The sequence below is a fragment of the Pinus tabuliformis genome, chromosome 9 (assembly GCF_031772625.1).
Source record: "Pinus tabuliformis cultivar Carrire ecotype Pingquan chromosome 9, CPIR1, whole genome shotgun sequence".
Lineage (NCBI taxonomy): Eukaryota > Viridiplantae > Streptophyta > Pinopsida > Pinales > Pinaceae > Pinus > Pinus tabuliformis.
The window spans coordinates 624,825,138-624,837,272 of record NC_142307.1 but is presented as its reverse complement, the minus strand read 5'-3'; positions in this window follow the sequence as shown (position 1 = coordinate 624,837,272).

Sequence of the window (12,135 nt, the reverse complement as noted above, 5' to 3'; positions counted from 1 at the left end):
GTCATCTCAATCTATGTTGGTCAACCGAAGAATTTGACTTGAGCAGTGTGTTGAATTTTTGCATGCAAACGTGCCCCAAGGACAAGTAAAGGCTATCTTGTGCCGATCCTCTAGATGGATAGTAATTTGATTGTAACTAGAGAATTCGTCCATGAACGAAAAAAATTCATTACCCGCACATTCATCAACAATTTGATCAATAAAAGGTGTGGGATAATTGTTTTTTGGACAATCTTTATTTAAATCCCTAAAGTCGATACATACTCAGATCGTTCCTTGCTTCTTATCTACTGGGACTGGATTGGAAACCCACTCAGTTAGAGGAATGGGGTATATGAAACCCGCCTTAAGCAGCTTTTCAACTTCAGCTTTAATAACTGCTGCTTTTCGAGGATTGTTCGGTCGAAGTTTTTAACGAATAGGTTTGGCTTTTTCGTACGTCTTGATTTCATGCTGGACTATAGATGGATCAATTCCAGGCATTTCCTCATAAGACCAAGCGGACACATCTCGAAATTCTTTAAAGAGGTCGGTGTATATTTGAATTTCTTTAGGGGAACAATCAACTCCGATGAAGACATTTTCAATCACGTTAGGATTCCTAGAGATGTTTACAGGTACAGTTCGTGAGATAATCGATTTGTTACCTTCTCCAGAAAATTGTGCTGGAGCCAAAGGATTTGAAACTGTACAAACATCACTAGTAAATAGATTGGAGAACCTAGATTCCACTTCATGCAATGGAGGAAGAAAATATGAACGATGATGTAAATCCTCCCATGGTTGATCCACACCCATCATTGCCTCCAAAATTGATTCTTCAGATGGTAAGACTGTATCCAAGCAATCCAAAGCTGAAGTAGAATCGAGGGTCCAAGCCGGAGCCACATCGCCATCTAACTCTTGTGAAAAAGGAGTGGGATGGTTGTTTGCAGAGTTAACGATAGATTGATAATGAAGTTCCACTGCAAACATGGGAAATGCCATTCCACCAACCTACCTTCCATCTAATGTGGTGGTAGATGAAGGTAAGGGCCAAGGTTCCCTAGAGGATGAAATTACATTAATTCTAGCTGTAGGAGCAGGAAGATCAAATATACCCATTAACAAAGAGTACATCTCGACTCCTAGATTTTCAATAGGTTGACGGGGATTGTCCACCAATGGAACGGTAGAATCTGAAGTTGTGTGGGAGGAAGATCAAATATACCAATTAACGAAGAGTACATCCAAACTCCTAGATTTTCAATAGGTTGACGGGGATTGTCCACCAATGGAACGGTAGAATCTGAAGTTGTGTGGGATTCACCTGGAGAATAATCCAACTGATCAATTTTAACAATCCTCTCCTCATGAGGAAAACAGAGGATGCAGAATAACGATGAAACTATGGCATCCATCTCGTAAATCCAATTCCTGCCTAAGAGGAGGTTATAATCCAAGTTCGCTTCGATGACTTCTACCTCAATATTCACTACCTTTCCCCCAACACATATAGGAAAGGCCGGGATAATCAAGAGAGTCGGTGAAGGAACAACTAAAGGTGATCCAATGGCCTTCCAACATGGCTAAATCGACCTTAGATCACGCATGTGGAAGCTCCCTCATCTATAACTGTCCGAAAAATATTGGTCTTTCGGTAAGTGGACTTTATCTGGAAAGCCATATGGTGAGGAAGTCTCTTTTTGACATTCAACATATCAAAAGTGAGCACTAAAGAATTCTTTGTGTCTACTGCATCGATTGCCGAAAGCAAAGCAGTTCCCTGAGTAGGGCATGATTGGAGTACCTCCAATGCATACATAGCACAAGGACTTTGAGCCAGATCTTTTACAATTGAGTAGTTCTGGGCTGCCCTAGCATTAGGGTTAATAGTCGAGCGCTTTGCAGAACCTTTCGATATCCGAGGTATAGACTCAACAAAGGGCGCTCAATATGAAGTAGGTCTGTGGCTTCGGGAACAGATTTAGCCTTAGATGTTTCCATTTCACCATAATTGCGTGCTCACGTAGTGACGCCGATATGAGAGCTCATCATATAAACATTTGAGGAATTTTCCCCTTCCTGGTTGCCCCTTGCGGAGGTACCAATGTTTGAATTCGCGCCAACAAGTAATTGTTGCCCTTGGGGAAAAGGATTAGTCAGAACAACTTGGGAGCTATAGGACCCTTGTTGCACTAATAAACGATGTGCGTCTTGCATCTTAGGGCAGAGGTGAGTTAGATGATTTCCATTGCATAACTTGCATGGAAATTTTACCTTTTTCTTGGACTCTTTCCTACCCTCAACAGCCCCATTGTCGGGTTTGTTTGCATTGCCTTTCCCTTCCTAGTTCTTCCTCTTACCTCGTCCCTTCTTCTTCCCATCGGATTGTTGATTTCCTTTGGGGTTAGAGGTCTAGACGACGTTTATAGAGGTAGGTTAGGAAGGTGTAGGTATAGATGGTGTTGCCTGGTTAGAAGAAGTAGTTTTTAGAGATAACTACTGTAATTGATTCAATAGGTTCACCGCATTAATATCAATCAATCTGACTATACCATCGGTGTGGGGACCTGGTTTCGGTTTGGTTAAATCGACCTTAGATCTAGGAGCATCAGGTAGAATTTTTTGAAGAGTACCACCTTGAGAATATATTAGTTCCAATTGTTGTGCTCGGAAAATGGCCTGCTCTCCTGAATAAACACCAGGAAGAGACACATCCTTTGAGATCTCAGGTTGTAACGATTTTAGAAACCATTCGAGAAGGAACTCTGGTTGGATTTCAGCTTTGATAAGCCTTTTTCTCCTTCTCCATTCCTGGATGTGATCCGAAATGTGAGTTGCGTTGTCTTGCTGAAAGTTAGCCAGAAGTTCAGTTCCGGCTTCATATCAGACAGGCAACTGAAAATGGTTCAAGAAGATATTAGCCAAATCACAGAAAAAAGTATAGGTTCCCCCTGGCAACTCTATATACCATTTGGATGCATTCCTAGTTAGGGTGCGCTGAAATAACCTCAACCTGATCGAATCGTCTATCAAGGAGTTGGATGAGCACCATAAGTGAAATGTAGTCACATGGTCTCCTGGATCTTCACCACTTTTCCCTTCGAACTTTGGGATGTTTGAGGGAAGTTTAGTTGGGACCGGAGGCCAAGCCGGATTGTACCTAATTGGATCGTTCGTCAATTTAGTTAAGTCTGGCAAGTTTAGCGTGGCCAGAAAAGGAAGTCGTGGAGGACCTTGGGAATTCCATCCAGAGTGGGCAGGGTTCCCAAAGATCTGAAAATAATGACTTGGGTTTTGAAAAACACCAAGTTGCCCAAAGTAACCTGTAGAGCCCACTAAACCAAAAGGTGATCCTTGTGGTCCAGCAAAATTTGGAGTTTGACCAACTCCTGCCGAAAATCCTCCGTAACCAGTGAAGTTACCCCCTACCGAAGTGTTGAAAGGAGTTAATAGCCCCTGATAAGGATTCCATGTGTTAGAAAAGGGTGGAAAATTTTGAAACGAATTAGCCGAAGAATACGACACATTCCCTTGTTGGCTGAAAAATTGATTCCCAACTCCTATCCCACTAATCGTAGGGTTTGTCCAACTCTGGAAGGGGTTATTACCTTGACTTGTAAAATAAAAAGGCATTGACCCTACTGTTGGATTGGAATGTGGTATATGACCACTTCCAAATGGGAAACCCTGAAAAGAAGTTGATCCACTCATCATGGACGTAGAGGCGGTTGATGGTATTGTCAAAGGAACTAAAGGAATCCCTTGAGACGATATTCCAAAAGGGATAAATCTAAAACCAGATGCAGTAACTTGAGAAATTCCACTCGTTGACGGAATGGAAGTAGACCCAAATATAGTCGTGCTGGGAGTAATGGAAGGGATGGAAATAGTTCCTCCCCCTTATACATATATGGCAGTCTGCATGATCGCAACACTCGTCGTAGATGCCATGCTTCCAGTAGTGGTCATCGAAGGAAGAGATGGATGTAAACTTGGGCTCGAAGGCCTATGACTCGGAGTTCCAACGTATAACAAAACCTCTAGATGATCAGGAGGAAGAGGAGAATTCGGAGCCACAACTAACTTTGAAAGCTCTTCAACTTCGATATTATCTTCCGATTGAAAGAGTACTCGAGAAAGAACTGGTGTGTTCCTCTCTAACTCTGTCTTGGTGCCAGTTCTATCTTGTGAACTAATACCCCCAAGCGGAGGATCAATCTACGATGCGCTTGCTGCCATCGGTTGATAACCACTAGCAGAATCGCTCCTACGCCTTCTAGGAGAAGGCTCAGGACTCGTAGGTGATAGCCCACGAAGTCTCCTTGACCGTCGATATGGTCGATCAGCCATTTTGAATTATTTAAAAGATCTACTTAAAGACTCAAAAAATTATAAAGCTAGGCTGACTAGGAGAAAAGAACACTCACTAAAAGGTCCCTTAAGATATCAGCAATCAAACAACTCTCGAGTATTTCAGCTTCGGGTGATTAGGACCAGACACCAAAATACAAGAAAGTTAAGAACAAGGGCCTTCTGAAAATAGACTGGGGTAATTACGCCCCAGGTCTACTAGCGAAGGTATCAGAGGTAGTTACGCTGACCTCCAGACAACAACCTTTGTCAATGCAAGCACCCAAAGGGTACCCTTGTACCCTCTAGAAGTACTGCTGAATGTGATGCAACATCAACCTCAGGTGCCACGGGATTCCCCTCCGCAACCACTTGTGTGATCCCTAGGATAGGCAACTATGGTCACCAACTCATATCAGAAATCGGGCGGAGCAGTCGTGAGGCGGGATCCGACAAGTAAGAGAGGGGGTATCTCTCGTCCTTATCTTCACTCTCCCTCATGCTTGACTCCCAGTTACGAAGCTTGCCCGGTCTCCCTAACGCTATTGGATTTCGCTTATTAATCAAACTTCTATGTTTTGTAGTTTTGAGCGGCCTTGGAGAGTTAACTCTCCTCTCGCCTAAGCCTAATCCAAGGCCCTAATAAACCTAAACTTGTTGGTGTATTTTGATAACAATACAAAAGTTCTAGTTTATTTTAATTAATCGCTTGATTTTAATGGTTGTTCTTTAAGTCAAGGGTATTGATGGAAGTGAAACCAATGGTGTTTGTATGACGCAAAATAAATCAATGAAAAACTAACTACATGAATGCAATCATTTTTTCTTCGATGAAAAAGAGATCTCTATATGGGTTCTGCGGAACTTCTATAAAGCAAAAACTAAAAGACTATGAATGCTTTTAACAATGCAAACTACCCTAATGCAAGATATAATGGAGATGCAAGATCCTAAATTACTCATAAAAGCGAAAGAAATTGTTTATAATTATCAATGAGCCAACTTAAGTACTGAAGACGATACAAATTTTGAACACAAAATTCTCTCCAAACAAGAAGGACAAATTGTAAAAGATCACAATTCACTTTCAAAAACCAAAAGAAACCAAAATCAAACTTGGAAAAAAAAAATAAAAACAAAGTTTTTTGAGATCTTTTCTTTTTCAAGAAACAACTAAAACAACTTTTTGAAATCACTCAAAATGCTACTAATACTCAAAAGATCGAAAAAAGAGCACAAGGAGTCTTTGCAAGTTACAAACTCGAAAATGAATGAAAACTTGAGCAAAAAGACTTCAACTTGTACCAAACAACCCAAATAGCAGCAACGAGTTTGACAAACTGACCAAGAAGCTAGGAAAGAAATACTTCCAAATTCGTCAAAAGGACTTTCAAAAAGCAAGAAAAGCTATAAGGCCACAAAACGAAGGAAAGCAAAGCAAGTAGATCCAAAAATCGAGCTTGACACTGAAACTGAAAACAATCTCCTGTTCTGGAGGACCAGAGCAATCAAGAACTTCTAAACGAAGTCTTGTGTGCCAAAACACCAAATACAAACACGCTCAAAAAGCAAACCTAGGCCAAATCTTTTCAATGAGGAAGAGACTTTGAAATAGTAAGCTTGCAGAATAATTAAATTCTTCAAACAGAAATTGACCACACAGAGACTAAAAAGACCAGGCAACAAATCTATCTGGGCAGAGAGATTTGAAAAAACAATGCAAAAATTGGTATATGCAATTGTGTTCAAACACGTAGGCGTGTACACTTCTGATACAAGAAACTCGCTTATACGCGGGTTCACTTCACAGAAACAAGCGTGTGTACGCTATTGTAAACAGAGTAAAAGGCGTATACAAAGCTTTGCAAGAAAAATAAAAAACAAAGCCAGATCCAAAAGATCAGACTTAAGGTTTGAGACTCTAGTAGACCAAATAAGACTGTAACAGCAAGAAAACCAAAGATTGAGCCCTGATTGACACTGAACAACCCAAACTAGGAATAACAAGATTGTTATCCCCAGTGGAGTCGCCAATTCTGCCCTAGGAATAAGTACCCTAGGGTTTTGGGTTAGAACCCCAACAGAGCATGAGCAAACTACAACAAGAAACACGCATACAACTCTGGCAAAATGCTTATATAATCAAACTATGTAAGAGCGGCCGTACTCGGATTTCCTTCGTTCGAGTAGGTCCCATGGGGCTCAGACCCTCTGCAAATCCCGATGTTCTTTAAAACTGAAAATCATTCAATTCGAACATACATAGCAGTATAGACATAAAGCATATTCACGAAATTGACTTTATATCATATAAACAAATGATTGATCATACATCAAAACAACATTCATATATGAATTACAACACAATTTGATGCATAAACATAGTTAATTTTGGAAACAAGACAACATTTCTTTTATTGCAGTAATCTATAAATAACATGGAGAGAATTCACCTGAGTCTTTTTCTTTCGGCTCCAAGCGAAACTGTCCTCCGGATTCGTCCTATCCCAACTTTCAACAATCTTCTTCCATAATCAACACCATGATATCTCAAGCAAGAGGGAGAATATCTATAATTAAGAAAACAAGGGTTTCCTGAAGCTTGGAGAAGTGCATGAGGCACAGGGATTCATCAGACTTAGTCAGGGATAATCTCAGTATAATAACTTTATCTCTTCTCCCTTAAGGCCTTCCCATAGAGGTGTATTTATACCTCTCCCAATTAGTTTTTTAGTTGGGAAATAGTTGGGCCATGGGCAATAAGAGGTAATCAATTGGTAAAACCCGTGAAATTTGCCCATAATTAAGGAAATTTAATTTTTTTAAGTGTTTTAACACATATATGTGGGTTGGGTATTGACTGACCCGCGTGTACACGTTTTCATCTCAGGGCAAAGTAGCGTACAGGGAATAAAACATTGTTTTTAATATATTTGGACCAAGTCTGGAAGGAGGGGTTTCCCTAGGCCATAAACCAAGCATCACAAATACCAAGAGTGGTAAATGGTGCTATAACAGGAGGTACTCCAAGCTCCAGGGGTTCAGGGGTTGGAGGACAAAGCACCACGAGGGCAGCTTGTGGGCTTGGAACCCAAGAAATGGGTTTTGGCACCAATCGTGTGTGGCAGAACCATGATTGTTACACGACATGTGATGGATGAGGATGATAGTGCTCGGAAAGACAATTCCAACACATTGAAAATCGTCTGAATCTGAGTTGTTGTTTGAGAGATATTAATTTTTGAAGTTGATATATGAATTATGAATTTCTTCATGTAGGCCGACATGAGTTTATCAAACAAGTTGATGTGAGAAATTCAAAAGACATGTCGGTTCAATATGATTTCGTGGAGGCTCCTTTTAGTATAAAAGAAGGTTGAATGGGAGGCTATTTTGACATCCATTGGTGTCAATACATCTCAAGGATAGCTCTGAAATTTTCGGTGGAGAAGAAGAGTCAAAGGGACAACATGAGGAGGGCTAGAACGCAACATGGGTTTCTCTGTTCGCTGTAGGCGACAACGTGGTGAGAAAGGGCTGTTTGAGGGCTATCTAAGGGCTGTTCTAGGGCTCATTTTTCAAGAAAGAAGTGGAGCCAAACCGCAGTGAGAAGGAGACTTGGATCAGCGTGGGAAAGTCTACCCTAGACAATGTGGAATTGCTGTAGGTGACAACAGATTGTTAGGGGCTAGATAAGGTTGTTTGGGGCTGATCTTAAGTGCGGATTAGTGTCAGTTTGAAGGGTTGTCTAGGCCGAGAAGAATAGGAGCATGACATTGCTGTTTTAAGGGCTGATTGGTTGTGTTTTTGAGGAGGGTCGAAGCCACGACGTGCTGCTGTGCTAGGTCGCGGGCCATAGCTAGCAACAAAGGCTATTCCCTGCCTGTGTTTAGGTGAACAGGAGGTTGAAGGGGCAACATGTGAGTGGAGGAGCCCATCCAAGGAAAACCACAGTCCAAAAGGTGCTTGGAGGCTGACTGTGTAAAGGGTTAAGGGTTGAAGGTTGTTCCCTAACCAGAGTTGCAATGACGACACGTGCAAGCATGGAAGACAATAGTGTTTTTGTGGAGTGTTGGCTCAAAGTATTGACCAGAATTGGATCAGATTTGTTGGTGATTGTTGGATCCAAGTAGCAGACATATTGTGGGGTGCAATTATCCTCTTAGGTGCAGATCCAACAGTGGTAGATTGGGAGTCATAGAGCTGGTGGAGGGCAGCATGATTGACTATCCAAAAGGACAAAGGGCAGCTGAAGGGCGGTGCCAAAGTGCAACACTTTGATGAATGAAAGTTGTTGCTAGCTTGGCAGATTGGAGCTCGCGTATTGGCTAGCCGAGAGGAGCCGATTGGATCAGCCCAAGTACACCATGCAGAAGGATGTGCAACAATGTTAGAGGGCAACCCTCCTGAAGTCTTGATGTGTAGTGGCCTTGATGGACTAAGGCACTACTAGTGAGCAGAATAGGTGCGATGAATTGGCAGGACAAGATACGACAAGAAGTGTTGCAACCAAGTTTGTCATTGTATCTTGTAACCATAGACTGTTGTATTTATCAGTTTGGATTAATATAACGAAGATTGGTGATTGTACATTATTATACAATTTTGTTTAACATTGTGTATATTGTGCATGTATGATTTACTGCTTTAGAATTTTCCGTTGTGCAAAGTAGTTTATGGTTGAGACTCTTGGTTTGGTAGCGTTAGTGATTTAAGACTCTAACCTAGACCCAAGGTCACAGAATTTCAACATGGTATCAGAGCATATCTGAGCTACTTTGAAAGCTAGTAAATCAGAGTTTGCACAACGAAGTACAGCGTGAGAGGGAGTTGGTCACATTGTGAGTGAAGGAGTCACTACAATGTCAAAGTTGCAGGTTGGTCTCCGGTATGAAGACAGGTTGGAAGGGTTGTCCAACTACACTACTTGGAAAGAAAGGATCAAGTTGGTCTTGCAGGTCAATAGGATCTGGGATTTTGCCGAGAAAGAGATCAAGAAGCCATCTGACCCTAAGGAGCTGGAAATATGGGAAGACTTGGATACGAAAGCGAGGTTGATCATCCTTGATGGTGTGAAGGATCCCTTGATACCTCATGCGTCCAAGAAAAAAAATGCACATGAGATGTGGACGACTCTTCAGAATTTGTTCCAGAACAAGAATGAGAACCAGGTGTTGGTATTGGAGGATAAGTTGAAATCCACCAAGATGATAAAGGGTGAAGGAACAACTTTGTATCTAACAAGGATATCTCAAGTTTGAGATGAGCTTGTTGCCGTCGGGGTCAAAGTTTCAGATGCAGAGATGGTAAGGATTTCCTTGAAAGGGTTCACCGAGGAATGGAAACCCTTCATCAAAGGAATCGTTGCCAGGGAGAAGCTGCCAGATTGGAATAGACTATGGGATGACTTCATTCAGGAAGAGTTGCGAGACGAGGATCTTCATCCTTCCAAGAAGGTAGATGAGGATGTGGCACTTTCAGCAAAAATGAAGGGTAAGCGGAAGGACTTGAGTAAAATCAAGTGTTTTCACTATGGCGAGATGGGTCATTATGCGTCAAAATGTCTGAAGAAGAAAGGAGATGATGAGAAGAAAAAAGGGAAGCCCATCAAGCAAAGATGGAAGAAGAAGAGGATGCCCTTTCACTAATTTCTCATTTCTCAGAAAGTACTATCAAAGAGGATGGATGGTATGTGGACAGTGGTGCGACGAAGCATATGACAAGGTCACAGGATGTTTTTGAGACTCTAGCTGAATGGGACTCGAAGTTGCACATGGTTTTGGGTGACAAGAGTCAGTTGGAGGATCGGGTGTGGTTCCATTCAGGTTGGAGACAGGACGTATGTTGCGGGTCCAGGATGTACTGTTTGTACCAGGACTCAAGTATAATGTGCTCTCCATCTCGATGATGGAGAGGAAGGGTTTTGAGGTCTTGTTCCAAGATGGGAAGGCAAGACTCAAGACTAGAGGCTCTAAGTCTGATGGGATTGTGCTTGGAGTCAGGGAGAATGGTCTCTACAGGTTGACGGGCAAACCTGAGGATCATATAAAGAAGCAGGGGCAGGTCCAAGTTCCAGAGGAGTAGGTGCAGGTGCAGTTGCAGGCTTCAAAGGAGCAGGTGCAGGTTCCCAAGAAGAAGGTACACTTTTCCGAGAAAGTCTAGGATCCAGAGGCTCAGAGGGAGTCAAGTTTGAGAGGGAGTTAGCAGACTCAGAGGGAGTCAAGTTCGAGAGGGAGTTAGTAGACTCAGAGGGAGAAACTGCAACCCTAGAAAAGCACATGGTCAGTGGGGAGCAAGGGTGCTTCCACATCTAGCACGAAGGAATGGAAAGATTTGCAGGAAAAGAAAAAGATGCAAGAGGCTTCGAGTGATAGCGACACTTTCGTGGGAGGCATAGTTCATGCTTCTGGGATTGCTGCTATTATGAGTAATAGGAGTTGGGCAAGTGTTGCGAGCAGTGATGATGAAGATGAAGTACTTCCGAGGCATGGAGGTACCTCCCTCGCTAAGAGGGAGTGTTGAATTTTGTAGCTTGGGAGGTACTCCAAGCCCCAGGGGTTGGAGGACAAAGTGCCATAAGGGAAACTTGTGGGCTTGGAACCCAAGAAAGGGGTTTTGGCACCAATCGTGTTTTTGGGGCAGAACGACTATGGTTACACGACATTTGATGGATGAGGATGATAGTGCTCGGAAAGACAATTCCAACGCATCGAAAAGCGTCTGATTCGAGTTGTCGTTTGAGAGATATTAATTTTTGAAATTGACATATGAATTATGAATTTCTTCATGTAGGCCGACATGAGTTTATCAAATAGGCCGACGTGAGAAACTCAAAAGACATGTTGGTTCAATATGATTTCGTGGAGGCTCCTTTTAGTATAAAAAGAGGTCGAATGGGAGGCTATTTTAGCATCCATTGGTGTCAATACATCTCAAGGATAACTCTGAAATTTTCAGTGGAGAAGAAGAGTCAAAGGGATAATGTGAGGAGGGCTAGAAGGTTGCGTGGGTTTCTCTGTTTGCTGTAGGTGACAGCGTGGTGAGAAAGGGCTATTTGAGGGCTATTTAATCGTTGTTCTAGGGCTCATTTTTCAGGACAGAAGTGGAGCCAAACTGCATTGAGAAGGAGACTTGGATCAGCGTGGGAAAGTCTGCCCTATACAGTGTGGAATTGCTGTAGGTGACAACAGATTGTTAGGGGCTAGACAAGGTTGTTTGGGGCTGATCTTAAGTGCGGATTAGGGCTAGTTTGAAGGGTTGTCTAGGCCGAGAAGAATAGGAGCATGGTAGTGTTGTTTTAAGGGTTGATTGGTTGTGTTTTTTAGGAGGGCCGAAGCCACAGCTTGCTGCTGTGCTAGGCTGCAGGCCATAGCCAGCAGCGAAGGTTGTTCCACAACCTGCCTTTAGGTGAACATGAGGTTGAAGGGGCAGCATGTGAGTGGAGGAGCCCATCCAAGGAAAGCCACAGTCCAAAAGGTGCTTGGAGGTTGAATGATTAAAGGGTTAAGGGCTGAAGGTTGTGCCCTAACTAGAGTTGCAGTGACAGCAGGTGCAAGCGTGGAAGACAAAGGTGTTTTTGTGGATTGTTGGGTCAAAGTATTGACTAGAATTGGATCAGTTTTGTTGGTCATTGTTGGAGCCAAGTAGAAGACATATTGTGGGGTGCAATTATCCTCTTAGGTGCAGATCCAACAATGGTAGATTGGGAGTCACAGAGTAGGTGGAGGGAAGCGTGATTGACTACCCAAAAGGATCCCTTGACAAGCTACCTTGAAGGCCAAAGAGCAGGTAAAGGATAGT